At 36.6% G+C, this 25,886-nt stretch overlaps 1 protein-coding gene across 1 annotated transcript in view; it reads left to right on the top strand.

The window, feature by feature from the left end:
* LOC136041189 (guanine nucleotide-binding protein G(s) subunit alpha-like) overlaps positions 1 to 25,886 on the top strand; it is a 128,920-nt gene that overhangs the window by 89,686 nt on the left and 13,348 nt on the right. The window lies entirely within an intron of this gene.

The raw sequence follows: 25,886 nt of genomic DNA, 5'->3' as shown, positions 1-25,886 counted from the left end.
CTGAATACATTGCCAATGGAAGTATATCGTAAGTTTTATATGCAGCATTTTATTCGCCATTTAAACCATAGATTCTATTGTTTGTCGTTGTCCTTGTATATTACTGTTTCAACATTGGAATAGTTGTTACTTTAATAGCTGAGTATATAGCTGAATTACTTAATAGCTATTTTTGTTGACTTCAAGCTATTATAGTGAATGAACATATTCTGTTCTATGAAAGGGCAACACTATTTTGGAGTTAAAAAAAAAAAAAAACTATATTTAGGAGTCGTATATTTATCCAAAATATACGAATATAGAATTTTGTTACATAAGTTAATTCGCTAGTTACGTGTATTTATTACTAATAAAAACGTTCTTAAAGAAAATTAAAAGACCAGTGGTCTTTTTAAGTACCCAATGGGTGAGCAATCAGGCCCCCTCCATCGCCCCTTTTTTCTCAAAATACTCCGATCAGAAATTTGGGAAAGCCATTAAGCCAAAAAAGTAAAATTTTTGTTTTGGGCAACACTGCGGAATCCCTTTCTTGAAGAATATCTTCACAATCCGCTGTCAACGATTTCCTTTGTTATCCCATCATACCTCCTCCTACCAAGTCAAATTAACGAATCTAAAAAATGTGATTTTGAAAAAAAGTTTTGTGTCCGAAAGATACTGTTATCAAAATCCGACACTAAATAAAGCGGAATGTCCAACTGTTCTCCGAAAGCTAATGTACAGAAAATGCTACTTCCTCTGCAAACAGTTGTAAGCGTAGCAATTAGCAAAATTAGAATCAACGTTAAAAGGCATTTTTGATTGGTGTATAAGTTTTTAACCTCGCCAAATAATAAATCCGACACAAAATAAAGTGGAATGTCCAACTGTTCTCCGAATGCTAATGTACAGAAAATGCTACTTCCTCTGCAAACAGTTGTAAGCGTAGCAATTAGCATAATTAGAATCAACGTTAAAAGGCATTTTTGATTGGTGTAGAAGTTTTTAACCTCGCCAAATAATGAATAAACCTTAAATTTACCAATTATAAGTTACTTGAAATCAACAAAATTGCTGGACTTTTGTTTATATTCTAGGACTGTATACAGGCAGGGGGGGGGGGGGGGGCTTGAACATAGACGGACTGAAAGCTACACTGAAAATAAAATGAACGCAAATTCTAAAGTACTATATTCAATGAAGTAAAAAAAAGAATATTTAAGTATTTAGTTCAGAAGAGACTGTTGAGTGAACGATAGTTATTTCCTTTGCCAAATTGTTGCGTTTCTTGTTGTATGCTTACAAGCATGGTTTTTTCAGCCTTTGTAGTTGTTTACATTTTCAATTAAAAGCGTCAACTAAGATTTGGGGAAAAGCAATGCGATTGAGGATTCTCAGATACTTATTTGTAGTATTTTAACATAAATAAACTAGAAGTCACAAATTTATTAAATAATTTACTTTATTTCTAAAAATATAGCTCAAAATCTTATACTTTCACTGGATTTTTGGATAGCCAAATTTTTCGGCTTATCCAACCAATTATCTAAGTCCAAATGAAAATCTGTCCAAAATCCAATAAGTTATCCATGGAATGAAGAATGATTAGTATCGGGTACGTTTGTTTCTTCAACGCTACCTATGAATTGCTTTGATAGATGGCAATAAAGGGTCTATACTGAAGTTATGAGTAGCTTTAGATGTTACCTTAATAGTTAAAAAATTAGTAAGTTAATAATGGACAGAATTAGAAAACTAATGAGAATAAGTTAAGAAAAGCGAAGAAAATGTGACAATATAAAAGGAATCCTGTAAACTGACAGTGTGTACTGTGCTAATATAATCTCTTTTCGCATGCTTCTCGGAAATTAGTTTGCAATACAAAATTTATGTATTTATCCATCAAACTTATTAATTGCCGAGATCAATGGGATCGAAAATTTATGAAATATTTAAAACAGTACTTGTTTATTGCAACTGCTTGTTAACCAACTAAGAAATCAAACTGCTGTTTTTTTGTAAATTTATAAATATTTCGATTGCTTGATAGAAGGTGAACATACCACTCTATGCTTCTTTTATGTTATTTCTAAATATAGTAATTTCTTCGTCCAGTTATTCAATTTCCAATCCAGCGAAGTAACTAAACATCTATAAAGTTACCTGACTTATATGAGAAATTGGAATAGCGAAGGTTAGTTGATATAACTACGTTCTTTGTTTCGTCTTTATATATAGCAGTCATCGTTGGCCCTTGGCAAAAAAAAAAACACAAAACATTTACATGGCCGTTTTACAACATCTTCACTCACTTCGTTGATTGGTTCGGTCTCTCTGTCCCCTCAAATGGATGCTGCTTCGCCTGGGAGGGGCTCGTGTCTTCAACCCTAGCCCAACGTTCTTTTTCTATTAAGTATTTTTTTTTGATAATTTTTTGGTCTGAATTTGTGTATTCTTATGTGTTTCACAATGTTTTCTCCTGGTGGCTGTTGAATTCTTTGAGAGTTTGCTTGTAGGAACTTCAATCCACTGATAATTTGGAAGATTTCTATAGTGGTGAAAGATTTTTTGTAAAGTCAGGAACTATCAGTATCTTCTAAATTAGCGCCTTGAGAAGGAGAATAGATAGAAAGAAATAGAACAAGAGAGCTAAGGGGGAAAGTATAGGAAAATTGTTAGGGATACCGACTGTATAGTTGTGCTCAGACTAATATAAAGCTCAGACCAAGAGAGCTGCTGAACAGCGCTAATGAATTGCTACTTAAGGGGTTAGTTTCTTGCTTAATAAGTATGTGCTGTTCACAAATTAGCCATATATATATAAAAAACTATTTTTTCTTTATAACTTCTCACTTAATTCTGTCATAAGATGTGCAAAGTACTAAGAAGTGCAACTAATTTAATAAACGGAGTGAAAAAAGTATTTTAATTTATGTATTGAATGAGTACTTTTCACAAAGTATATAAATGAAGCTATTTTAGAAAGTAATACAGGATTTTCTTCTATTATTTTTTTTCCTCGTTCTAGATTACGAAACCTACAATTGATTCCTGTTACCTTGAAGGAGGGTGTCAATCTCAAATATGCTAATAATTAAAAGGTCGCAAAGCATTTCAACCTTCAGACTACCTCAAAAATTAGCATTGTAGTCTACAGTTTGAAGGAAAACATCATGCTTCTCCTTGTAAAACGTATAGCTTAGCTAGGAAAACTTCAAGAAAATAATGCTGCTACTGTTACTACAAACAATTCACCGTAGCACCAAGCCGTATGAGACCAACACAACTACGTACGCTCCTCTTCCTTCCCAATCTGTTCAAAGCCTCCTTCCGTACATCTTCCCTATTTCTTTTAAATCTTTCTTTACGACATATTCCAATCCCAACCGTGGACGACCTGCTTTACGTTTAACCCTACACGATTGGCCAAAAAGGACAATGTTTGGCAATCTGTCATCTGCAGAACGTGCCTTAGCTATCTCAACCTTTCTCTCATTATAGCCCTAGAATGTGGGATTGAAACACTTTTCATGCAACCAGCTATCCAAAGCAATCCACATACAAATTTTCCGGAAAACATCCACAAAAAGTTCCTCCCTTTTCGTGAGTGCCCATGCTTCGGAACCATATTTGACCACTGTCATCACTGCACCTTCCAATATTCTAATCTTGCTTTGCACATTTATCTTTCTATTCTTCGAAACTTTTTTCAGCTTTGAAAAAAAAAATACTTTTGACATTTTCACTACTCCCACCGTCTTCACTAATAATATTACCAAGGGAAGTGAAGCTGCCCACTTGATTAATCTTTTCGTTACACAACGTCACCTTTTCATATTGACTTATTCCTAGCCTTAGCGACTTAGAATTCTTAACATCAATTTTCAAACCTATTCCAGCACCCTGAACTCGCAAAATCTCCAAAAGGTCACTCATTTTGCTCACGCTTTCATCTAGGATGGTTAAACCATCCTACTTAGCATTCTTAACATCAATTTTCAAACCTATTCCAGCACCCTGAACTCGCAAAATCTCCAAAAGGTCGCTCATTTTGCTCACGCTTTCATCTAGGATGGTTAAACCATCCTACTTAGCATTCTTAACATCAATTTTCAAACCTATTCCAGCACCCTGAACTCGCAAAATCTCCAAAAGGTCGCTCATTTTGCTCACGCTTTCATCTAGGATGGTTAAACCATCCTACTTAGCATTCTTAACATCAATTTTCAAACCTATTCCTGCACCCTGAACTCGCAAAATCTCCAAAAGGTCACTCATTTTGCTCACGCTTTCATCTAGGATGGTTAAACCATCAGCCTAATCGAAGTCCAGGAAATGTTTTTTTTTCCCATTTGATTCCGTGTTCTCCCATTGCCTTTCCTCTGCTCCTTAAAACAAAGTCCATTAAAATGATTCATATAAATTGTGATAGAACACAACCCTGCTTAACTCCTTATTTAATACGAAACCAGGTACTAACCTCATTTCCTCTATTTCATAACTCTATCCCAGTTAAGCACATTCTCGAAATTTTCTGCCCATCTGTCTTTTAACTCTTACCTTATCACTAACTATGACCCCGTTTCTATCTTTAACTGGGACAAGTCAAGATTGACTACTCCCTCTCAGTTATTAACATACAAGTACAGTATTTTACTATTATGCCGTCTAACTGCATCTTCCAGATCTTCGTCAATTTTATCCATGGTCTCCAATTCACACCTCTTTATTTGTATTTTAATGCTTTCTCTACTTTCTTTACATCTCTTTTATTTTCATGCTGTCTATCACTTATATAATTCTTATACGAGCCCCTCCTCCACTATTAAACATACAGTATTTTTACTATTATTCCTAGCTGCGTTCCTAACTTTCTTCCCTAAGACATATCAGCAACTTCACAAATTATTTTCCTAAAATTATTTCATCCATTTTGTACATTGTCAAATTTTAAATTCTCTAGAGAGAGAGAGAGAGAGAGAGATCGGTATATTTAAAAACTATCGTAGCATAGCTAAATTCAGTTTTTTCACAAAAATCATACATTTAAACAAAAATCAAACACTACAACTCAGCATTAAAAACTGATGTGAATAAAGGCACAAATGAGTTGGTGTATCGATTGGTTCGTACTTTAGGGGGTACAAGTTCATTTTGTAACCGAGTTCGGCTATTGGGAGGAGCTGGTTCGGGTAGTAGTGATCGGTGGCTCTTATTGGCTAGGACGAATTTTCCAAATCGGTGAATAAGGTGTTCAAGCCGGACTTTAAATGGAGATAAATTTAATTTAGCGAGGGCTTGGTCATAGGGTATGCCACGGTTTCGGAGTATAATCCTTGTTGCTCTTTTCTGGACGCACTCTATGTCGCGTAATAGGTACGCTGTGCGAATAGCAGATGGACCCCACACCGGGCACGCGTACTCGAGCAACGGGCGAACATAACACATGTAGGCATGGAGAAGACTTTCAGTATCACACCCAAAACGCCTCATTTTGGTAAGTGTCTGAAGGCTTGCATTAGCCTTGTGGACGGTTAAATTAATATGGGCACTGAAACTACAGTCACTAGTGAAAGTTACTCCTAAGATTTTTATTTCGTTCACAGTCGGGAAAGGAACTAGAGGCATATCTATATTCCGCTTCAGAGGGTTGAAACGAATTATCTTCGACTTGGCTACGTTAATGGTAAGATCATGACTTGAGCATTCGGTCTTTAGCTGATCAAATAACTAGTCTGAAAACTGCTTTGTTATGATAGTGTTTTCGACCAGGTAAGCGAGCACTATGGACAGATCATCTACAAACTTGTAACGGTTCTCATGATGGTTAAGCAGGAAATTAATTACAGCCAGGAAAATTATTCCAGCTAAATTTGTGCCTTGTGGGGCCCCGCTAGAAGTATCTGACCATGATGAATCCGAATCGTTTTCGTGAAGTGCAAAGAGTTTTTGTTTTCGGCCAGTTAATAAGTCAAGTACAAGGCAAAGGGTGCGTCGTTTGGCCCCCATTTCCTGGAGATTCATGCCTGCAGTCCGGTGGCGGATTAGGTCAAAGGCCTTTCGGAAATCCACTGCGCAAATGTCGACGAAACAGCTACCTTTTTCAAACCATTGGAGGACGCAGTCAAACATCCGTACTAGGTAGATTGTAGTACTACACTTGGGGAGTCCACCGTACTGGAATTTATCAATACGCCCATGAATTTGTTTCAGAAGAAACTTGAGTATAAAAGCCTCAGTTACTTTTGCCAAACAAGGTGTAAGTGAGATCGGGCAGAGATCGTCGCATGCACTAGGGGCGCATATCACCCCGGTTTCTTGCACTTTCCGGGTAATATACTGAAGCGATTATAATACAAGAAAAGCGTCGGGGAAGAGATTTAGGTTTGCAAATAGCCCAGATTAGTTCATGAGCTGGATCAAATAATTCCGGTAATAATTTGCAAGGGATGTCTTTCCGTATGTACAAGGCAACACCTCCACCTAATCTATGTTCACCTCGATCAGCACGTGTGCTCAGGAAAATTTCGTAGCCTGCCATATGACCTGACAACCTATCAAGATTCCAAGTTTCTTTAACTGCGATAACTGGGATACTATTCTGACGGACTATAACTTCAAATTCTTCCATTTTGTTACACAATGACTGGCAGTTTATAACGAGAAAATTCGGCATTCTATTTTTTGAATTAAAAGTCACTGACCTTAATAGGGGGGGGGGAGGCAGATCACTACTAGTCGAACATACCGGAGCTTGATTGAAAGGAATAAGAGATGGCATATTGGCATTTGTAGAACAGTCTATCTTAACAAGGATACGTTGATGGGGTGAAGTTTTCGGAGCAAGACTAGTTGATGTTAATGAAACGATAACTGGGATCATCAGCTGACCTCGTTTTCCGCCACGCTTGCGGCATCGCTTCCGCTTCTTACGGTTAGACAGGAGCTCTTGAGGCAGTGGTCTGTCATCTGGTGTTCTTCCGAGCAAATTTAATGCTACGAGTTTTGCAAAAAAAGATGGCGCCACAGTTAACTCAGGTGAAAACAGTCCAATTAAGGCTTCTTTATCATATTTGAATGGCATGGAAAATTTCTCTCAAATTCTCATCCTGGAGCCTATCAACATCATGGCTTACCGAAAGGTAGTTGCCCTTTCAAGATTTCAGCTGTAAATTAAGACATTACTAGGTGGTGATCTTTACTTTTAACATCAATAGCAGCACTCCTACATACCCTAGCATCTTGTATTGATCCTGCCAGTCTTCGGTTTACAACAATATAATCAATAAGGTTAGCCGTCTTACTATCATGTTGATACAATGTTAACTTATGTGCCATTTTATGACCAAACATGGTATTGATTATAACTAGATTGTTATGCCTACAAAATTGCAGCAGTTTGTAGCCATTACTGTTTTCTTTTCCTACACCAAATTCATCTAGGCTAGGATACCATCTATCCCTATTTATACAGACCTCAGCGTTAAAATTTTCTAATAAAAAGAACATATTTCTTCCTGGGACCCTGTCTATTTGTTCCTGTAACTGTAAGTAAAATTCAACTGAGTCGCTAATATCTCCGTCAGTCGGCACTACAGGGGCATATACTACCATGAATGATTTCTTGCACTTTTTAATCATAAAATAAACAACTAGAATTCTATTGTTATTGCCTTCCCAACCTAAACAGGACTTTGCAGCTTCCTTATTCATCGTGAGCCCTACTCCCTGCCGCCTACCTCAAAACCACCACCGTCATCAGATATACCAATGTACACCCACCTGAATTGAATTAAAATTAAAATGCGGATTTTTATCTTTTATGGCACCTTCCTTTGTAGGTACAGTCGTTAAAATAGCTGTTTGTCTGTTATTTAAAATATAAAGTAATTAAAAATAATAAAGTAATAAAATGATCTAATAATAACAAGGTAATAATCGTAACTGATAATTTAAAAATAAAAATAAATATGTAAAAATAGTAAGTATGTATATTTGAATACAAGTAACGTAAACATAAAAATGCAAATTTGAAAATATGAGTTATAAATTTATAAACTAAGGAATAATTATTAAAATATAAAATACTTAAATAATTGTTTCTTGTAGATCATCGCCTGACTCAAATATGAGTTAATATTCTTGGAAAGTCTCTGAGTTTCTAAGGATGTAGTTTCTTTCTTGTTTTCTGTGTAGACCCTAGTGTTCTCATCTTCTAAAGGCTATAGTTTGTAGCTAAGCAAGGAGTCCGCCATGAACAAAATGATTTTTTTTTTTTAAATAATTATGATCTTTATTACATCGCTAATGTATACAGAAAAAGCATGAAGCCCAATATTCTGGGCTTGTTTGGCTATTCTTAAAATACTCTACATTACACATATGCATCGAGTTACCATACCTTCCATCTACCAACATATCAACACAATATTATAATTCTCCTCAAAAAGAAAATATATATAAAAATGAAAACTCACACTCATACAGGCAATGACGTCTCAACTGGCAACGGAAATGAGTCCTATTTAACTCATTTTTTCAACAAAGAAGGCAACCCATTCCACAGCGCTGGAAGAGCATGGCAACTGGAAAATACCGACCTTGTCGACACCTTCAGTGGTCTCCTTATAGTGGCTTACTTGTCTAGTTCCATAACTGTGAAAATCCGCTGCAGTAGAAAACATATTTCTAAAGGAAACCGGAACAATATGATTTAATTATACCCAACATAAACAAAATCTTATAAATCTTACTTAATCCAGAGAACAGCAGTGTTCGGAAGTGAGAATACACGGATCTTACATGAGTTTGGCTTTCAACATGATGGATCTTACAGGAGTTTGGCTCTCAACATGACGGATCTTACAGGAGTTTGGCTCTCAGCATGACGGATCTTACAGTAGTTCGGCTCTCAACATGACGGATCTTACAGGAATTTGGCTCTCAACATGACGGATCTTACAGTAGTTTGGCTCTCAGTATGACGGATCTTACAGGAGTTTGGCTCTCAACATGACGGATCTTACAGGAGTTTGGCTCTCCACCGCATTTATCACTCATCGCTTGGTTTTGTAATGACCGCAACTGCTTAAGATGGGTCGAAAATCTTTTAAACCATATGGACCAACAACACAATAAATATGGACGGATTAGTGAAAAATAAAGCAGCTGTAATACTTTTTGAAGATACTGGTATTTCCGTTTTCTTAACAATCCTACGTTTCTTGCAATCTTCGAGGATATGCACTGAATGTGTGCTGAAAAACATATTGTTTCATCAATCAGAACGCCTAAATATTTCACAACTGTTCTTCGTGATATGATCGATTACCAATATCAAATTCTTTCAGCCAAAGGTAATGTTTGCCAATCTCCCAAAAATAATAAAGGTAGTTCGACTTTGCAGTATCTTCACTCAGGTAATTGTTTGCCAATCTCCCAAAAATAATAAAGACAGGCTTGTTGTGATTAATTTTGAGGTTGTTAAGTCTCATCCATCTTTCTATGCGGATCATATCTTCCTTCATTAAGCACAAAAGTTGACTCTCAGTAAGTGCCATAACTGAATGGTTAGTATTGTCGGCAAACAGAACAAGTGATTTTCTTGGTTTTGACTTTGCAGTATCTTCACTCAGGTAATTGTTTGCCAATCTCCCAAAAATAATAAAGACAGGCTTGTTGTGATTAATTTTGAGGTTGTTAAGTCTCATCCATCTTTCTATGCGGATCATATCTTCCTTCAATAAGCACAAAAGTTGACTCTCAGTAAGTGCCATAACTGAATGGTTAGTATTGTCGGCAAACAGAACAAGTGATTTTCTTGGTTTTGACTTTGCAGTTTCTTCACTCAGGTAATAGTTTGCCAATCTCCCAAAAATAATAAAGGCAGATTTGTTGTGATTAATTTTGAGCTTCTTTAGTCTCATCCATCTCTCTATGCGGATCATATCTTCCTTCATTAAAGACAAAGCTGGTCTCAGTAAGTGCCATAACTGGATGGTTGGTGTCGTCGGCAAACAGAACAAGTGATTTTCTTGGTTTCGAATTTGCATTTTCTTCATTCAAGTCTCTCATCAAATCAGAAAGTTCGCCCTGAAGATCATTTATGTAAATCGCAAACAGCAAGGGGCCAAAAGGGGAGCCTTGGGGTACTCCGCAGTTTATTGGAAAATATCCCGACTCAGCCTCGTTCACTTGTCCATGTAGTGATCGTCTCCTCAAAAACGAAACAAGAATCTTCAGGGCGTTTCCTCTGATTCCAGCATTTTCCAGTTTCTTCAACAGGATCTCGTGGTCTACGGTATCAAATCGCTTGAGGATATCCAAAAAAATCGTTGCAACTTAAAGCTTGTCATCAAGCGCATCATTTATTGTAGTTATCAGAAACTGTATAGCACGCTCCGTTGAAAACCCTCTCCTAAATCCAAATTGGTTCTTTAGAAACAGGACAAACAAAAAAAAAGTTTTTTTTTTCCAGAAATTCATTTATTCGGATATATATTATCTTTTCAAAAAACCGCGATAAAATCGTTAGGAGTGATCGGTCTATAGTTGTTAATATCACTTCGGTCACCACCTTTATGCAAAGGTACGATTCTGGCTTTCTTAAAATGATCAGGGAATTCCCCTTCTTTGAGACAACCATTTATTAATGACAGAATTTGAAAAAATTACAGATAAGACAAGACTTGCTACTTTTAATGATAAGAAATCTACTCCTGCTGCTCCATTGCGGATGTCACTAGCCATTTCATTCACCTCATGCGTAGTCGGCCGAAGGCGAAGACTGATATCACTTGGTGGGGGTAGGTGTTGCTCGAGAGTTCCATCACTGGGGTTGTTTCCTATGGACGACTTCACCCTCTCACCTATTTCCGAAAAATGTTGAGCCAAATCATTTACTAAATCTCTTGCTTCGCGATTTTCGTTACTGCGAACAGAACAACTTTTTTTCCTTCAATAACTCACCTTATGGTGTCCCAAGTTTCAGTAGAATTCCCTTGGTTTTCTTGCAACTTATTGTTGAAATACTCGTTTTTGTTTTCCGCATCAACTTATTTAATGTGACATTATACTTTTTACAAATTTGTCGATCTATTTCACGGTCACTGAGAACACTGACCATATAGAGGCTGTGCCTTTTTTGTCACAGATTTCAAAAGTGCTTTTCTCATCCAAGCTTTCCTAGGAGTGTTAGTTTATGTTGCACAGAAGACACTTTGACACACGTCCTTTCGAGCAAAAAAAAAAAAATCATCTTCTCATACCATTTGCTAATTTTTTCACTATAAGATTTACACTCATCTTGGAAACTCCAATCTATTTCCTCCAGTTCATTCTTAAACATAGACAAAGACCGTTGATTAAAATAAGTACGATCTTTCTTGGATCCAGAACCATTAGGAGTGAGTCCTTTTACTTCACAAGTAACCATAGCCCCGAAGTGGTGGTATTGTTTAATTTAAATGAAGTTCAAACGCTTTCAATTTGAACTTTTATCTCACTTAACAATAACACCGGACTCATTTTAGTAGGAAAGACGTCGTTCCAGTATTGCTTAACCTATAAAAGCTATCCAAGTACTAAGTTTAGAGATTTAATTAATTAATTTATTTATAGCCCACACTGAAAGAATAAATAACAGAGGATGGAAAGATAATATAGGCAAAAACGCAAAAAAATCAGATAAATGGAAGGGATAACGAGGGGATAAACGCACATTAGCCATGCGCAAGGGTTTTGTGTGCTGTATAACCAACTTTGATAAGAAACACCAAAATCGTAGCAATGAAATATCTAAGAGCGATTAGGGCCTATAGTAAGTTACAGAAACTTTACAAAAAGGAATTTTAATCGAAACTTAATTATGTTTCAAAAGAATATTTCAGTGCTCATTACGCTAAATTTTTTTAATACTTAAAAAAGGTTTCTTGTTCCAATTCAACGGCTCTTTTGCTTCAGGAGTCGTTCTTAAACACTCCAGATAAAAAGTCAAACTTTAGCGTAAATAGAGTAAACCCGGAATGATCATATTTTAGCCTGTGTATCATCGTGACGTCTTTTTTCGCTGGTTCTGGCTGGGTACTGGAACATCGTAGGGGGCTATTTAAGGACTTATTTGAAAGCTGCTGCTTTTATCTACGTGTTTCTTACAAATTTTATTAGTATCATTAAAATAAAACGCAGTTTTTCCTACAAAAGTGCCTTTTTGGTGTCATTTTGTATTGATGAAAAACATGGCGGTATGATAAAGACTTGATAGCATCATGCCAAAATATGTAGTTATTGGTTTACTAGGTTCCAGCTTAGGAAAGGCTGGAGGTTTTTTCCTCTTTTTGATAAATATAATATTTGAATTTGAAAGGGCTATCGAGTATTTAAAGTAACTTAGTGTGAAGTAAAAGCTAATGTAAAAATTATTCCTCTCGATGACTTCATTACATGCTGTCAATAGGTTACATTTGAACTATCAAGGACATTAAAATAAAAGTAATGTTTGTGCCCTAGACACATCTTGGGGTCTATCCATACCTGAAAACCTCAAATTTTCCAAGATTTTTGTTGTTGTTTTTTTGTTTGAAAATTGTGAATTTTGAAGGTCAGTACCAGATTTTCATCAGTGTTGCCACGTTGAACCATGAAACTAAATAAGCAAAATTAATTGGTTATATTTTTTAACGGTTTTCGTCCATAGAAATTTAAGCACTAACAGTGTGATAGTTCCCAAAGACAAATATATCTCCAAAGGAAAGGTGTACCCTTTTTAAGCACGTTTTTACAAACGTGTTTTAGATTATCAGTTATCAAAGGTTGCAGTCCACTCTTGACTAGGTTGCACTAGTTGGTGCAACTATAATTATTTTGGACCACTCCCTACCGTTTAAGTGGTTCATGTTAGGTACTATTCCTTGTTGTTTGCGCAAGCACTTCATTTTTGTTTTGAGATTTTTGTTGCCATGGGCTTATTTTTTTTTATTGGAATATCTTACTTTTCTATTGCATTGTATCTTTTTTGAAATTCATAGAAAGCTAAATATTTATAAATAAAGAAGTTTTGCAACCATGGCAACACTTTTGTAAACACCATAGCGAGCTCAGGCGGAATTTTTAAAAGAACCATAATTAAAAGGAAGAATGCGATTTGCTGCCCATCAAAGTTTTACTATTGGTCTTAGACTGCATTCTTGGTCGTTGTTATCTCAAACACATTGACAATCAATAAGAGCTGAGAATGGGTGTAGTCCTAAATTGAATAAACGTAGACCACATTCCCTTTCTTTGATAAAAACGACAAACTTGAGACTGCTTTAAGTTTTCAATTTCAGTTTTAAAGAATTCATTTTATAAATAATGTTCAAAAATTGTTAACAACATATATAATAAAGTTTATTTCATTTATGTACGTAGTTTACTGTGGACGGCTTTTGAATATAGAGCCGAAATTTTGTTCGGGAACAAATTTCGCTGTCTCAGGTGAATTCCCCGTCGTTTTACTTGTTGTTGTCTTATCCATGATCATTCTTAGGCAAAAAATACACAATTCCAAACATTTGCAGATGAGAGCTTTAAACCTATACAATGGGGTTCTCTGAGCGTTGTGTTGTAAGAGTGGGGTGCAGATGTCTCAAAGGATGCATTTTAACGCCAACTATCATTGTAACTCTCATTGAGTCTTGAGGTAAATACAGAATTAGTTCTAAGGAAGGGGAGGGAGAAGGAAGTAGAAATAGATATTTAATCCCTCTGGATTTCTGGCTATATTTCTGGTGTACGCTGTTATTATGAAAATAGAGTAACCTTAAACCCCTAAATGAGCCCGAATTTATTTCATATAGGAGGGGGGCTGCCCCCTCCTCATTCTCATCTCCGCCTCATGGCCGTATAAACTTTTGATGATGCTCGTTCGATCAGAAATTGAGATTTCTATTATTTTATAAGTCAAAAGTGATTGGAGGCCAACCGGCCCCGTCCTAAAACTGTTTTGATATCTGGTCATTTTGTTGCCCCTTGCCCCATCTGGTTGACATTTTGAGGTACCTAATTTTTACTTTCTCTTTGGCTTCTCAATTTTGCGTGGAGGGGAATTTTATGAAAGGAGGACGCTGGCTGCCCCTCAATATGTAGTTTTTTAATATTTTTCAAGCGATGGACCATCTCAGAACTTTGAATCGATCTCAATTTAGTCCACTTTGGGGCGTAGTTTGGTGCCGCAAAAAAAGAGAAAAATGTCCTTTTCTGAGCCGCAATCTTTTGGCCACTTAAAAATGGCACTATAACTTTTATATTCTGTTCAAATGTACCCCTCCCAATCTTCTTGGACTGTTTTTTCGATAGGGCCATCCCTGGGGAAAAATAAAAACAAATAAATACACAGCCGTTCTTCTTGGGGAAAACATGAAATTCTACATTCTTGTAGATATAAGCTTGAAATCTCCTCAAAAGGGTTCTCAGTTGTGCTGAGTTTGATGATATGATTTTCATGAAGGTCACTGGTGTTTTTGAGGCTGTTTTCCTGCTATTTTTTAAAAATCAAGAAAATTTTTCCAGGCTCTTAGCTTTTAATGAGTAATTTTAAATTTAATGAATTTGATATATATGGAGTCAGCATAAAGACACAATTCTTTTGATGTATTTACTGTTGTTAAAATTTCTTCTTTTAGAGTTTCGGCTGGTACGTTGTGGTTACAGTTCGTTACCACGAACTATTGATACCACTAACTGTTCGATTTGTATAACTATATGTTTTTCTATAATCTGCAAAATATGTGTAAAAATAGAATTAACTTTCTTAAAACAGGATGATTTTTTTTCCCCCCCCCCCACTCGTAAAATTCTTGGCGATCGACTAAGCACATCAATTTCTTGAAAACCGTGGAAAGTATTTGGTCGTCACTTGAGTTATGTTTTTTTTTTCGGGTCATAATTTTGCCAGAGCATTTCTCAGTAGATTTATTTTATTTTATTATTATTTGCTTTCTAATTCTGATTTGCTACCATGGATACGACCTTTTGATGATAAGATGGTGATAAATTATTTTGTAAATGCCAAAGACTGGGGATACGCATCATTATCATGGAGTAGTTCCTGTTTTTAAATTTATTTTGATTTCTCTCTCTTCTTTTCTTCTCGAAGAAAAAGAAGGTTTTGAAGAAAAAGAAGAATTCTCGTTCGAAGAAAAATAAAGATCCAGTTCCTGAAATCAAGCACTGACTGTGAATTCAATAGGAAGTTCAACTCTTTCTAAATGAAAAACCTTAGGTTTGGTTACGTTTGTATTTCCTCAGTAGCTATTTCTACTTAATGTTGGGGAAAAGAGTAGCATGTTTTTTTAAGTTGGTCATATAATTGGGAAATATACGACGTGTCTTTATGAAATATGGTCGAACTGTAGCAGAGATACGCTGCTCATATTATTTGATTTTTGTTCATATTTAACAATATTGACAACATGGGTAAGCTCACCAAATCTAAGCGTAAATCACATGACGTTAAAACTTGTCACTTCTTTTAAGTACTGTTCAAATTTCTCACTACTTTAGACCAATGCGAATAAAAAAATCTTTTAATTTTATCGCCCTAGGCCTGTAACTGAACTGTCGATTCGACGTCCTTTGCACCATCAATGGCTCTTCTTATCCTTGTTGGTGAAATTATATTACATAGTAGGGTTCTTTTTAGCTTATGGATTGTAAAGCCTACGAGAGAGACTATCGGATACTCGGCCTTTTTTTCTGAGTACGAAATATTTCTAATCGGTAACTCCATAAAAATCTTGCAATTATTGCGTTATTGTTTAGGGAAATTCACTCTTGGAGGACATGCTCTTTTTATGGCACTTGATATTAACCAAGTGACATAGCGATCGCTAATTCTGGCGGTCTGTCGGTCGGTCTGTCAGTCCCGGTTTTGCTAGTTTAGGCACTTCTAGATAAGCTAGGACGATGAAATTTGGCAGGCGTATCAGGGACCGGACCAGATTAAATTAGAAATAGTCGTTTCCCCGATTCTACCATCTGGGAGGGGGGAGTGGGGGGACGGTTAATTCGGAAAAATGAGAAAAAAGGAAGTATTTTTAACTTACGAACGTGTGATCGGATGTTAATGCAATTTTATATTTAGATTGACATTGTGTCTCAGAGCTCTTAATCTAAATCTCGTCTGGATCCGGTGACATTGGGGGGAGTTGGGGGGGACCTAAAATCTTGGAAAACGCTTAGAGTGGAGGGATCGGGATGAAACTTGGTGAGAAAAAATTAGCACAAGTCCTAGATACGTAATTGACATAACCGGAACAAATCTGCTCTCTTTGGGGGAGCTGGGGGGAGGGTCAGTTCTGAAAAATTAGAAAAAATGAGGTATTTTAAACTTACGAAGGAGTAATCGGATCTTAGTGAAATTTCATATTTAGAAGGACCTCGTAACTCAGATCTCTTATTTTAAATCCCGACCGGATCCAGTGTCATTGGGGAGCTGGGGGCGGGAATCTTGGAAAGCGCTTAAAGCGGAATGATCAGGATGAAACTTGGTTGAAGAATAAGCACAAGTCCAAGATACGTGACTGACATAACCGGACCGAATCCGCTCTCTTTGGGGGAGTTGGGGGGGGGGAGTAATTCGGAAAAATTAGAAAAATGAGGTATTTTCAACTTATGAACGGGTAATCAGATCTTAATGAAATTTGATATTTAGAAGGATCCTGTGCTTTTGGGCTTTCATTTTAAATTCCAACCAGATCCAGTGACATTGGGGAGGGGGCTGAAGGGGGAAACCGGAAATCATGGAAAACGTGAAACTTGAGGTATTTTTGTCTTACGAATAGATGATCGGATCTTAATGTAACTTGATATATAGGAAGATCTTTCGTCTCAGATGCTCCATTTTCAATTTGAATCGGATCCGGGGACATAGGAGGTTGGAGAGGGGAAACAGAAATCTAGGAAACCGGAAATCTTGGAAAAGCTTAGAGTGGAGAGATCGGGATGAAACTTGATGGGAAGAATAAGCACAAGCTCTAGATACTTGATTGACATAATTGGAACGGATCCGCTCTCTTTGGGGGAGTTGGTGGGGGGGATTTCCAGTTCTTTGGCGAGTTCGGTCCTTCTGGACGTCCTAGGACAATGAAAATTGGTAGGCGTGTCAGGGACCTGCACAAATTGACCTGATAACAGTCGTTTCCCCGATTCGACCATCTGGGGGGCTATAGGGAAAGGAAAAATTAAAAAAATAGAGGTATTTTCAAATTACGAATGGGTGGTCGGATCTTAATGAAATTTGATATTTAGAAGGACCTCGTGTCTAATAGCTCTTATTTGTAATCCCAACCATATCCTGTGATATTGGGGGAGCTTATGATATTCTGAAATTGACAGGGGGAAACGAAAAATCTTGGAAAACGCTTAGAGTGGAGAGATCGGGACGAAACTTGGTGGTAAGAATACGCTAAGTCCTGGATACATGATTGACATAATCGGACTGAATCCGCTCTCTTTGGGGGAGTTGGGGAGAGGTAGTGTTAATTCGGAAAAGTGAGAAAAATTGAGGTATTTTTAACTTAAGAACGGGTGACCGGATCTTAATGATACTTGATATTAGAAGGAACTCATGTCTCAGAGGTTTTATTTTAAATCCCGATCAGATCAGGTGACATTGGGGGGAGTCGGATGGGGAAGCCGGAAATCTTGGAAAACGCTGAGAATGGAGAGATCGGGATGAAACTTGGTGGATAGAATAAGAAAATGTCGTAGATACGTGGCTGACGTAACCGGACTGGATCCGCTCTCTTTGGAGGAGTAAGGGGGGTCCAGTGCTTTGGTGAGTTCGGTGCTTCTGGACGTGCAATGACGACGTCAATCGGTAGGCGTGTCAGGGACCTGCACAAATTGACTTGATAAGGTTGTTTTCCCTGATTCGACCATCTGGGGGGCTGAAGGGAGAGAAAAAATTAGAAAAAATGAGGTATTTTTAACTTACGATTGGGTGATTGGATCTTAATGAATTTAGATATTTAAAAAGACCTCGTGTCTCAGAGCTCTTATTTTAAATCCTGACCGGCACTAAGCCTCTGATTTTCCTTTTAAATCGGTCTGTTGGTTCTTATAATTTTGCTAGAGCTCATGCCATATGAACTCTTGGCTGTTGGCTCTTCCGACCTCACAAGTGCCCTATGAGCTCTTAGCTTTTGTTTGACATCTGTCCTCCTGCCCTCTGCCCTTTTACAAATAAATCAGATTTGTCCTCCTTTTAGTATTTAACTAGTACAAAGCACTTACACAGCCATGATTGCCCAGTAGAACACTAAATACTAGTAAAAGTCTACATCTTTGTATAATTTCTATAACATTTTTCCCATTAGAAACGGCCTTTTTTGTTACGGGATGTTTAGAAAGGGTATCTACGGAGAGCAAAGTTCCATGACACTTAAGTCCCACACTAACAAAACTGAACTAAATTGGCAGAATATACCAGCACCATCTAGAATGGATAATTCTTTTGTCAAGTTTTTTTTTCTGCTCATATTTCTACTAGGATAAAGGACATTGTCCATAGCGATTCATATCTGCACCGAAGGCACTTGGTGTAAATTCTATTGTAGTAATTAATTAAAAAAACAATTTTCAGTTGAAAGTAAGGAGCAGCATTAAAGATTAATATAGGTAAAAATTTCGGTTTGACTTAAGTATTAATGCTGCTCCTTACTCTCAGTGGATTAAACTTTTTTTTTATTTGATTACTGGTCTTTTTTTAATAATGTCGGGAAACCAAGCTCTCTCTCTATAGAAAATTCCCTTCCCCAACGAAAAAATTCTCTATGGAAAGATCTTCCCACGTGCCCCCTCCCCTACCGCAAAATATCTGTGTACTTTCCAATAGCCAATACTACATGTAAACAATTGACAAGGTTCATAGCTTGCAGCCCTTCCCCTGGGGGCTTTGGGGGGTCAAATCATCCTCAGAAACATAGTTGTTAGATCTTTTGACTATGCTGCACAAAATGGCTATCTGAAAATTTTGATCGGACATCTTTGGTAAAAATGCGTGTGGGAGGGGGACTAGCTGCCCTCCAATTTTTTTGGTCATTTAAAAAGGGCACTAGAACTTTTGGTTCCCGATCAAATGAGATCCCTCTCAATCTTCTAGGATCGTTGGTTCGATAAGATCACACCTAAAAAAAAAAAAAAAAAAAAAAAAAATCGCAATCTTGCTTTTTTTCTCGAGGGATGGTCGTATTGACCCAGTGGTCCTAGAATATCTTGAGAGAGCTCATTCGAACGGAAATTAAAACTTATAGTGCTCTTTCTCCCCTCTCCCGCCCTTTGTTCCCCCAGAATCGTCTGATAAAAATTTTGAGATATCCATTTTGCTCATCATAGTTGAAAGGCCCAATAACTATGCCTTTGGATATAACATGCCCCCCACAGCCCCAGAGAAAGGTCTTTACGTTATAAAATTTGCCCATTATTTACACATAGTATTTCTTATTGAGGAGCATGCATACATTTTAGGGTTTGAGGGGGACGTATTTTCTGCTGTGAGGTTTTTTGATGGGGAGGGAAGTTTCCAGGGGGTGAACATACAAAATTTGCTCCGTAAGAGCATGTAAAATAAATTGAAGTCCTAAGTTATGCTATTCTGAACCGTTACACGGTGTTGTGTGAAAGGAACGTTTTTAATGTCGGTTTCTCTATTTTGCTGAGTATGGTAACCTTTGTTGGGATCTAAAAATAAACTTCCAAACGGGAATAAGTCCATTTACTAGACAGTCAAAACAGACACAAAGTCTCGATATTTCGACCACATATACAGCGGTCGTCGTCAGCAGAAACACTAAATTATTAAAATTAAAATACCGTATTTATACAGAACAAAATTATCACTTCCGGTTCATTCAATAGATTTGTCTGGGAGAGTTCAAAAACCGGGTTCATCCAGTCTTTCTTGATATTATTGTAAATGTCTTGTTTAATATTGCCTAAATGTAAGTGGAATTTCTAATAAAGGGGGCAAAATCTTCTCCTTCTTCTAATTGCAAAAGGAATGTTTTTGGATTTATAAATATATGCTTGATTGGTCATCCCTATATATGCAACGTATTTTCGACAAACCTTTAATTAGTTTTTTTTCTAAGACCACACTGCCTTCCTATGACGAACAAATGAACGTTCAAATGGCGATAGGTTTATTTAATAGACAGTGAAAACAGATACAAAAGTCTGGATATTTAAAAAAATTTGAAATATCTGGATTTTTGTGGTCTTGGAAAAAAAAACTAATTGAAGGTATTATGTCGAAAATGCATTGTAAGGATCTGTTCAATTGACCTTGTGTAGAAGGGAGGGGGAGGTCTTTAGAAAAATCACAGGGGAAGCTCTCCCTTCCCTTGTATCCACGTGTACAAGTAGATATCTAAAAATAACGGATTCATTCACGATTTGGAGATTTAGGACGCACTTACATAAGATTTTAAATTTAAAATTTACATAAGATTTAAAATTTACATAAGATTATCCCGGATTCCACAGGATAAGACTTGAGTTAAAAGGAAACGAAGCAGCTGTTGGAGATTAGAGCCCTTTAAATTAAAAACTTTGTATATAGTAATTTTGGGACCATAAAAATAACTATATAGTAATATTTTATATATAATTTATAGTAATATCTTATATATAATTTATAATTTATATATAATATTTATATTTTATATAATTTATATATATTTTATATGTGTTTATATATATTTATAATAATTTATAGTAATATTGTATATAGTAATTTAGGGACCATAAAGATAACTTTAGAGTTTAAAGTATTGAAATATCTCTAAAAGTCTAGAAAATCCGGCTCGGGATGACAACATAATTAAACATTTATGTGTTATGAACCCTATGTGCTTGTATGATATAACCCCTACCTAATAGTCTTCTAATATGTTTCTCTGACACTCAGTCCTAATAAAATATACCAAAGCAAGATAAAAATGTAATTCTATAGAAACAAATTTGGGCAATTTATTTGCACATTTAGAGGGGGTTGAAGTATAGCGGATCTGCATGCCAATTGTGTTAGGTACGGTTATTCTGCATATAATGTTGTAATAATTGTTTTTTAACTTCAAACTGTCCAAATACTTTACCCCCCTCCCTAATATGCAAACATATAGCCAAAATTGTATGTTTTCCATCTATTCTGTCACTTTTCTTTGTCTTGTCTCACGCTAAGCTGAAAGAGACTAACGAAAAATAATCGGTTCTATAATGCGTGAGTTCGTCAACTACTTGAGTTGTAGGGTTTCAAACAGTTCGGTGTAATGCACTGTAGGCAAGGAGGGAACCGGCTCAATTGTAACCGAAACTCTAAAAAATGGAATTTTGATACCTATAGATGCATCAAATGAATCGGATCTTTATGCTGATTTCAAATATTTAAGTTTCGTCAAGTACAAGCATGAGAAAATTTGTCTTATTTCGCTCCTATCTGTAAAAACGTGGAATTTTGTGTTTTTGGCAGAAGAAAGATCACGGATGCGTTTTTGTTTTTTTTTTCTCCAGGAGTGATCGTATTGACCCAGTGGTCTTAAAATACTGCCAGAGGACTCATTGGAATGTTGGAGGACTCATTAAAAGTTGTGGTGCCCTTTTAAGTGACCAAAAATTCGGAGGAGCAACTTGGCTTCCTCCCCCGCTCATTTTTTTCCCAAAGTCGCCTGATCACAACTTTGAGATAGCCATTTTGTTTAACATTGTCGAAAAATAGCTACGTTTTAAAAGATGACTTAATCCCCTAGAGGCCCCGAGGAAGGGCTGCAAGATGTAAACTGTGCCCATTGTTTACATACAGCATTGGTATTTGCGAAGTATACCGGCGTTTTCAGGGGGGATTTTTCTGGTGGGGGTAGGGGGTTTTGTTACATTGGAAGATCTTTCCATGGAGGAATTTTTTGGAAGAAGGGAATTTTCCATGAAGGGGTGCCGGATTTCCCTGCATTATTGAAATAACGATCAGAAATTAACTTAAAAATGTTTTTTCAACTGAAAGTAAGGAGCAACATTAGAACTTATTAGAGCAACATTAGAAATTATTACGTATATGAGGGGGTTCGCCCCCTCGTCAATACGTTTTTTTTTTATTCAATATCATACAAGTACCGAACCATTTTTCTATAGTCACGTAGCTTCTTTGATGTTTTTCGTCTTTTACCCTATTTAACGACTTACAAGCTGAAATCTCTATTTGTGCTATAGTTTAATAATTTATTTTTACCCCGCTACAACAAAAAATAAGCAGAGTACTAGAAAAAAAAAACACATGAAGAAACTAGAATATACGCAAATATAATGCATATTCACTAACGGCAAAACAATCTAATTAACGGGTAGAAACAACCTAGAGGAAAAGCAGCACTATCAGCTAAAACAGTTTTTAGTCTTTCAAATAACTGAGTAATATCCGTAACACCGTATTTACTAACAATGACCTGATTACGGTAAGAACGAGGTAAATAAATTAGGTACTCCAGGTACCAAAAGTACATAACTCGAATTGATTTTAGTTGCTTCTTCTGGAGCAGTGGATAAATGCCAGACGTAAATAAAACGGAATGGTCACAAAATGTACTATAAAGACGGGCGAGTGCTCGACGTGAGTAACGACCACGATTTGCGACGACTTTCCCATAGCCTATCTGAAGCTTTTGTTTAATATCGACAAGAGCTTTTGCACAGAGCACACTGCATATATGGATACCCAGATAGCTACTTAATAACATTTGCTCATCGAATTGAAGAAGATCCACATGACAGTGCAAAGACTTTAGCTGGTGATTTTACATTGACTGTCAGGTACTCACATTTATCAACATACAGGGTTAATCCGATATTAGGAAAAAGACGAGAAATAAGATCAACCGAGTGGATCACGCCTGATCTCGTTCTGCTAATCAACAATATATCATCTGCTTAAGCAACTTAGGAGATCGATTAATACACATTTTGAATAAAATGGGAGTAAAACTCCGCCTGGGCGAACTCCTGACCTAACAGGGGTATTTCCAAAGACACATGACTGCATCTTCAATCTAACATAGAACGCAGCAATAAAATAATCGACTAATTAACTTCTGATACAGCAAGAGAATGCTAAAGCTGGGCATGTTAAACGGAATTAAATGCCTTAGCGAAGTAAAGTGCAGGGTTGCCAACAGCGGGACAATTATACCATTTTGGTACATTTCACCTCTCTAAAGGTACATTCTGGTACAATCACAAATCTCCTGGTACATTTTACAAAATGTGGTACAACATGGTACAATAAGATTTGACTGGGCTTCAGGACGCAGCGAGCGGAGGGAATTGTGGTTTTTATTTGTTTTCTCTTCTAGAGTTTTAAGTTTTCCTTTACACATTTATTTAAGTACCTGTTGTTGGCCTCTTGTGGTCATAATAGAGCGTGAAGCAGCACAGTCATCTGTGCGGTAAGTACAAAATAGTTCAGCAAGAGTGCGCGATGAGCATGTTGGCAACCAACATGTGATTTGAATACGAAGTGATTCACATCAAGCTCACAGTTTTTATTGATATGTGGCAGAAGAATATATTCAAATACCTTACTTAGATTGCTGGCAACTGTAATTGCTCTATAAGAATTGTAATTCAAGGGGTCTTTTCCTCGTTTCGAAATAAAAGTGACAGTTCCGCATAAAAATGAACCAGGAACAAGGGAAGATGACAAACTCATCTGTAAAAATAATTGTAAATGTGAAATCAAAGCAAACTCATCTGTAAAAATAATTGTAAATGTGAAATCAAAGCAACTAACTCTAAACAAGAGAACTAGACAAGAGAGAACTAAGAACTAACTAAGAGAGAACTAAGACTAGATAAGAGAACTAAACTAGACAAGAGAAGATGACAGACACATCTGGAAAAATAATTGTAAATGTGAAATCAAAGCAACTAACTCTAAATTCAAGGGATTCACAAAAATACCATCAGAGTCTATGCTTTTTGATTTAAGTTGCTTTACATCATTTAGAACAATCGCAAGTGATACAGGAATATCAAGTTTCTATTGGACATTTGTGGGCAAAAGTTTTAGAACAAAGATATGTTAAAAAATAATGTACACTATAATTAATTCATCAAACTCTTTATAAGGATTCAGCCAAGCGTCACTAGAAATACAAACATCACTGTCAGACCAATTCATCTTGGTTAAATTGATAACACGTCTCCGCTGAGCTGCACGAAACTCAGAGCCGTTATAGCGAACACGCGTAAATACCGTTTAAAATGTAGTTTGTATCTATGTTTTAAATCAAAATACCTGTCGTCTCTTTGGTCGGCCGCAGGCGATCCACATCCTCAGCCACAATTTAGCGCGGCTCTTGACGGATTTTAATTCAGGATCTTCCTTCCACTTTTTCAGCAAGTTTTAAGCAAACTTAAAATGCAGCTTAGACCTTTGTTTGAATATTAGAACGCACTTAGATTAGAGGCATAGCAACTTCTTCACCATGTTGTAAGCATTCAATGATTCGGTAATAATAGACATTCAAATCCAAACGAAGTAGTGACGAGAAAGCATCAGTACATAGAAGGTAGAATGGGATTCAGACATTTTCGAGGAGTCAGTCTAGAATAGCAAGCTAGTAGTCCTGATGTCGATGATTATTTGGATTGGAATGGGGTTGATGGTGTAACTCTGTAAGCCGACTTAACTTTTGACGTGTTAGAAAGCTTAGGTGTTTCTACCGGTTCTCCAACATTTTGTGGAACCTTCGGTTGTGTCTTCCTTTGCTCCTTCGTTCCTGTGTTCGCTCCTGTTTTGGTTCCTGTATTAGATCCAGTGTTCGCTTTTGTTTTTTCCTCTGTTACTTCTCCCTTGTTTTGCTTTTTTTTTCGTTCCTCTATGTTTTTTTCTGTTCTTGCACCTAGGTTATTTCGCGTGAACGCCCTTTGGTTTTTATGATTTTTTATTTTCATATATTTTCAATTTTGTATTCTTCTAGAATCAGTTTTTATTACAACTACTTTTATGTTTGGAACACAGATGAAAGTTTCCTTGTAACCTATGTTTCTATAACCACACTTTCTGTACGAAGAGGCCGGGGGTTGGGTAGGTTGTGGGTAATTCGAGGAAGACACCTCTTTCTTTACTAAGACTGGGTGCACTTTCATTTTGTTGATTTTTTATTCATCCTTTACCAATTAAGCCATCACCAATCTATTCGGTTGGAGGAGGAGCGTGCGTAGCTGTGTTGGCCTCAGGCAGCTTGGTACTGCAGTGATTTATTATTAGTAGTAGTAGGGTTCTAGAAAAAAGCTTTGTACGGGGCTCATCTGCCAGTTTAATAATTTCGGTTTGGTAACAAAGAAAAATAATTTTTCTTTATTGGTAAGTCGATAATTTTTTCATGAAAAGGAAATGATTTTCCGTTCAGTTTTTTTTGTTCTTTCTTTTATGGACTTGTTTGCTTTCCAAACAGGTTTGGCGCCGATAATATCAAATGCATCCCTTCGTCTGACCAGTCTCTTATTATATTGATTTTCTCTAATTTTTCTTTCTTCCGTAATCTATAAGGTGGAAGTAAACTTTCAGCTTCTTACATTGATCCTTGGAAACCTGTGATGGTATTTTTGTAACCGGCTGTCGATTTTACAGTTCAGTTAAACTCTGACACTCTTTTAATGTACTGAATCTGATGGGCTTCTAAAGCCAAATAGAGATTACTAATAAATTAAAAATTAAGGAAAGCATGAATCAATCTACTTACCATGGTAAAAACAGTTCTTTGCCCAGTAAAAGAAAAAAAAAAGAAAAAAAAGTGATTCACCCCGCATTGTGAATCCAGAACCATACCTTCGGTGCCTATCAGGTGAAATTACATAGAATTCCGTAGGGGGGGGGG

The sequence above is a fragment of the Artemia franciscana genome, unplaced genomic scaffold (assembly GCF_032884065.1).
Source record: "Artemia franciscana unplaced genomic scaffold, ASM3288406v1 PGA_scaffold_1179, whole genome shotgun sequence".
In the NCBI taxonomy this organism is placed as follows: Eukaryota; Metazoa; Arthropoda; class Branchiopoda; order Anostraca; family Artemiidae; genus Artemia; species Artemia franciscana.
The sequence above is the reverse complement of the archived record's forward strand: the minus strand, read 5'-3'. Positions and strand labels throughout refer to the sequence as shown.